We start from the raw sequence: 6,408 nt of genomic DNA, 5'->3' as shown, positions 1-6,408 counted from the left end.
ACCATTAGCAACTAATAACAGACACCCAGCCTACGTCGTTTATCGGCCAATCCTAATGTATGTATGGCGAAATGTTTAACAGATAGGACCAATTTAAGACAAGGATGGACATGGGCAAGGTAGGTAGATACCTACCTTGGGACATGGGTGACAGGAGGGTGCCTAGTCTTATTTCGTTTTATTTTGTGCAAAAAAAATATACCTAAAATATATGGCTAAACATATTTACCGAAGTAAATATTAGTTAATTATTTATTAAATGTACGACGCTGCGGAACGATACTTAAAAAGTCCATAGATTGTAAAAAATCGACAGAAAACTGTCAAATTTGAGGGCTGCAATCTTTCAGTTTTTATAATATATTTTCTTCAAAAGTGTTTGGAATATTTACACCTCGCTCCGCAACACCGTATTTTTAATCATTTACTTTCATCCTCTTCGCCACTGATGAGCTCGTTAGCAGATTGGGCGGTCGGTCTCTGTTACGTACTGCTGGCAAGTACTGGGCATGTACTGACTCCAGGATGTTTCTTTACCTGCACCAGTGTTATCAAGTCTGGTCTTAAAAGAGCTCGCACTCGGTGCTGTCACAACACTCTCTAGTGAGAGTCGTGCAGATTATTCCAAGAGTTTACAATTCTCACCCTAAAAAAGTTTGCCATCACAATTTTCTGGACAAAAACAAAACTCTTTTAATCTATGACACTTTTGGCGCATTTTACTCATAACCGAGATATCGGGAGTTAAAAATCAGAAAACTACTGAAAAAAAATCCAAGCGGTGGCGAGAAATAGCGTTTTTTATTACCTAAAATTACCTAACTTAACCTAGAAGAAATAGAAGAAAAGTGTATTAAATAGAAGAAAAGTGTATTAAAATTGTCTAAACTATCGGAAAAACACATTGCTCAACTCGAAATCCATATTGTCCGAAACTGCAGTCATACCGTTGATTTTTATATAGGGAGGTAGAGCAAAAAAAATTAATCCATTATCACCTTTTTGGCGCAAATTTATATCCTGCAATAAAATCAATATCGATTTAATAGCTATAGACAAAAATATTTTCACTAATATATATACTGTAATCATGTAATACTATAATTACAATTATTGCAAAGAATAGGCCACAAGATTTGTATATGGTATGAAATAAGGCTAATATTATGTTAGTTTAAGGTTGTTTGGTTAAGGTTATGTTAGGTTAATTTTTTACGTAGTTAAATTTTGACTCCCTGGTTATTTCACCTGAAAATTAGGCACCCCAACTCATTTCACCATAAGGTTAGGGGTCCTACTTTATTTCACCTGACAGGCACCCCAACTTATTTCACGTGATGATTCAACCATTTCTAACCTAACATTACCTAACTTAACTTTAATCTAACCTAACCTTACCTACCCTAATCCCCCAGGTCATGTTAGGGTGTTTGAAAATAAGGTTAGGTTAAAGTTAAGTTTGGTAAGGTTAGGTTAGGTCTTATTAGGTTAGCTTGTTTAATCAAGTGAAATAAGGTGGGGTACCTGTCAGGTGAAATAAGGTGAGATCCCTAATCTTCAGGTAAAATAAGCTGGGGTGCGTACTATGCAGGCTAAATAAGCTGGGGAGCCTAATCTTTAGGTTAAATAAGCCGAGTGCCTAATCTTCAGGTTAAATAAGCTGGGGTGCCTAATCTTCAGGTGAAATAAGCTGGGGTGCTTAATCTTCAAGTGATCAGTTGAGTGTTATCGCAGACATTGCCCATAATGTTTAACCACGAAATTAGGCCCAAGTTCACAGACATGGCACATGATAACGTCACATGATGTCACTGCATCATTAGACATCTGCACACCATGTAACACATTTAAAGCCACAGATAGGGTAAAAAAGATTCTAAATGCCGAGAGAAAACAATTACAATAACGATCATAGTTGTTCTAACCAGATTGCCGGAGCTGTTATTGCTACCCTCAAGATATTCCAGAGCACGATCACAGGGTGCTAGCAGCCTGGAGTGCCACAATATAACCCAGTTTTAGTTCACCCCCGTCCGAGCTTGTGCCTGGCCTGATCGAGACTTCAAGATGGCTTCAAGATTATTAAGTATCATACTACTTGGAATGGCTTACATGTTGTGTTTTATGGCATTCAATACTACCAGTATGATTGAGGTAAATGTTGAGATATTTTTTTATTTTAACAAAGTACTAATTTATTCTAAAATAATATTTAGTTTACTGCAAAATGTAAGTACTTTCTAAAGTCGTTTATATGCGAGATTTTTGTAAATTTTCTTACTGCTTGTAGTAACTAATAATAACGTTTATTAGATGGAATTAGGAAAGTATAGGAAGGATCAAGTGAAAATTTTTAGATATATTTTACCTTGAGTTTAGTTAAGAATTAACCGACGGTAGGTTAGACTACGTTTGGTTAGGTTCCTGTTGCTTGTATTAACTCAAATTAGCTTTTATTGTATTAGTTTAACATTAGTTATGTAAAAACTATTTATTATACATTGAATGTAGTTAATAATTGGGTTACATTAAGTTTAGTGTGGGTTAAAAATACAATATTGTTTGTATTTTGTTGTTGTCTATTAGGTTGAAGTTCATTTATCTTTATTAGTTTTATTGGTGTACCTGGAGATTAGACACTCCCGCTTATTCAGGGGCCGTTCCAAGAATATCAAAAGGGGGAGGGGGTCCACAAAGTAGTGTGTGGGGGAACATGGCGAGCACAGCGAACCCACCCAGCTTTTTTTTAGGGGGGGGGGGCGCTTTAAGCACATTGGGCAAGCAAGCAACAGGCATTCTCCTGTTGAGAAATGGACAACGATTTGGCGAGGATCTTTGCTGGCCGGATTAGTGCTAAAATGAACATATATTTTCAAGTAAAATTGAAATAAGTCATGAATAATAATTTAAAATATAACACATAAACGGTGACATATATTTATTTATTCGTCACTTAAAACTTCATTAGTATTATTAAACCTTTATTCAGGGTCTTCTTTGACCAGCCAGCCGCCGCCACTTTTGCAGACGCCTCACTTGCTTCAGCAATTAAAGAACTATAGGACAAACCTCGTCTAGACGCTCTGTTGTTGTTTTAGTTGTGTTGGGCGGTCATGCAAGCATCCCAATGTGACGCAAAAAGTCTCCTTGTTTTACTGGCCGGACAGTGTTTGGAGGAAAGTGCCCAGTGCCCCAGGTGCCAGAGCGCCGCCCTCGGCCCTCTTAAGAGCGCCTAAAGTGTGGCATGAAAATCGTCTTGTTTTTTGTATGAACTTATCTTTACAAATAAAAAATATCCAATATAAAATTATGTCCTCTACTATAAATTGACAGTGCGTATTGATGTTTTTGTGTAATAATAGAAGTAGTATATATTTTCCAACATATTTGTATAATTATTGACACATTCATTACGATTTCATTTGTTATGGTTGTCATGACGTGTGGGTCAGTACAGTATGTGTACCTGTTGTGTCAAGTGAAGAATCAAAAGAACAGTAATGACTTATAACCTTTAGATACAGATAATTTTATATTTTTGTCGATCGGAGGTTTTCTGCAGATCTTACACCTATGTAAGATATATATACAGTATATGTAGATCAAGATCATATGAAAACAAATTTCTGTGAAGCACTGAAATTTATTTTAATTGTGTATCTCATTCAGGTTAGGATGACTTGAAATTCAGTGAGGAAATGGACTTAGTAAGTCATTTTTTTTAAAGGTCTTAGCTCGCCATTGAAAATAAAGTACTTTATCAACACCTGAGTGTAGAAAAGGAGGGTAATAATGTACTTTCCTCACTGCATTACTTTGATATTTAAGACTTGTGTGATAGCACATTATTGAGGAAATTTCTACATGGAAGATAAAAGCATTCTTCGTGAAAATTACGAAAAGTGCAAAAGGAATACTATTATTTATGTCAGGGAGGAAAGGGTGAGAATCTTCCCCATGTCTATTTGCTTTTCGCAGTGGATATTTTGCCGTGACCAGCTAAGTTCCTACTAAGGCTATTTTACCGTGAGTGCGCTCTGACAGACGAACAATATGGCAAAACATCCGTTGCGTTCATTTGTTCTAAAGATGTTTGCATTGACGTTTTGATCTGATTAACTGATCAGAGCGCACTCAAGGTAAAATAGCGTAATTAGGAACTTAACCAGTCACGGCAAAATATCCACTTACTTTACTTTTTATTTTTATCCTCTTTGCCACTGATCGGCTCGTTAGTTACTTGGGGGTGGTCGGTCACGTTTGTTACACACGGTTAGCAAATACTGGGCATGCACTGACTCCAGGATGTATCTGTACATGCACAAGTTAATCAAGTCTGGTCTTGAAAAAGTCACTGGGGACCATTTGCTCATCCAGGCTTCTACTGATGAGGATCTTAAGGGGTTCAGCAACCTCATTGCACAACACTCTTAGCACAGGGCCAGGGCTCTTAGGAACCTTTAGCTTTGACACTTTATTTCTTATTACTTCTGCTGAGAACACAATGTGGGTCAGCACTGTGTCAAACAGTCTTTCCTGAAGCGCAGTAAGGTTGTCCACATCCTCTCGTGAACACCGAGGAAAATAATTTGTTTAATGCCTCCGTCTTGTCCTTATATAAGTGTGTAGCTACTACAGTATCTTCAGGCCTCAGATGTGATACCCCACATGTGTTTTTAATTTTGATTTTGCATAACGATAGAAAGCCTTTGGACTTAATTTCTTGTTCAAACTTTTAGGAAGGATTTTTGTGTTTATTTCATATAACTTAAGGAATGAGTATCTAGTACTGTACTTTCAAAATGTTATGTGGAAACTAAACTCCAGAAGTTGCAGATACTGCTACATCCTGTAATTTTATGTTCATAAAATGAACCAGACTAATTTACCAAACCAATTAAGGTTAAGATATGGTAGAGTATATCCATGGAACTCTACTATGATTTTTATATTAGCAGATAAGAGAAAAATAAGACTACGTAATTTAATCTATAGTATATTTGCTGTCTTACTGTACTGCTACATTCCAACATGGCTGATGGATGTTTCATTGTTACTGCGTAAGATTCAAAATTGAAAAAATTGTAAGGGAGATATTATGCAAAAGGTGCTCATTGTGCTTTTTGTCATTTTCAAGAGGTAAGAAAGCTATTATCTTCTATGGAGAAATGTTATCAAATTGCTGGTTCAGGCATACAACAGGTGTAAACTATTACTGTACAGAATTGGTGTTTGTAATGGAAATCCTGTGAAATATATCCATAAATAAATATAGATCAAAACATATCAAGATAATGAAAAATTGTGTGTCACCAATGAAGTGCCAACTTTTGACACAGCTACAAGCAATCCTGGCTTTCATGCCTATCAGCACACAGCAAAATAGACAAATACAGTATATCAGTAAGCGGTGTCTGATTGTAGCCGGAATGAACCAATACTAAGTAGCACCAATTTACTTTATTGCAGAGTGTATAGGTTAGCAGAGACATTATCTTCAAAATTATGTATGGAAATATGATAGGTAAGTGTCTGTACAATATATTGTGAAAACATTCCAGACTGTAAATCGTAAGATCTGAATAATAGGTTATGAAGCATCCACCCTCTTTTCCTTGATGTGTCTTGTTTGAGGAGTTGTCAATCCCAAAGTTTTTTGTCTATCTGGATATTCAAAAAAATTTCTAATTCCCTGCATTTCACTTTATCCACTGATGTTATGTCTTTCTCTAAAAGTGATTTTTAGATCAGAGTGATAATTTTCTTATCCATTTATTTACTGGTATGATTTCTAGAGGTTGTTTGGCTATTTTCACTGTTGTCTATTCTTGTTGCACTGCCCAGTTTCTTTTCCTTGTGAAGTACCTGGGAACTGTTATTGAGAGTTTTTGTGTTTTGATTTGTCAAGTTATGTAAATACTGTAGTTTTATACTCTGACACAGTACTGTTACTGTATAAAGAATTTACTTGTCATTTGACCACTTAAAAAGTTCATGCAAAGCATTTTTTTATGAATGCAATGGCTTCTCGATTGCTATTTTCTCCATAAATCTTAAACATCCACTAATTTGATGATGTGGCATGGTACATTTTGTCTGCATCATTGATGTAGGTCATGAACAGAGTAGATTCCCAATGTGGATTGTTGTGATACTTCACTTAGAACCTTTCTCCGACCTGATTCTGCTCTATATAAAATCAGTTTAATTCTTGTCTGTAAATGAGTGTTCAAGTTGATCTATAACTTTTGACAAAAGTTATAGAAAAATTTGTGTACACACTGTACTGTACTTGCACAATACTGTACATAAGGTGATATAGTTATTAGATTAGATAATTTATTGCATTTCATTATACTGTACTGTAATTTTATACCTGTACTACTAGTTGGTAATATACATTAACAA

The sequence above is a fragment of the Homarus americanus genome, unplaced genomic scaffold (assembly GCF_018991925.1).
Source record: "Homarus americanus isolate GMGI-L3 unplaced genomic scaffold, GMGI_Hamer_2.0 scaffold41027, whole genome shotgun sequence".
Lineage (NCBI taxonomy): Eukaryota > Metazoa > Arthropoda > Malacostraca > Decapoda > Nephropidae > Homarus > Homarus americanus.
This window is presented reverse-complemented; position numbering follows the sequence as displayed.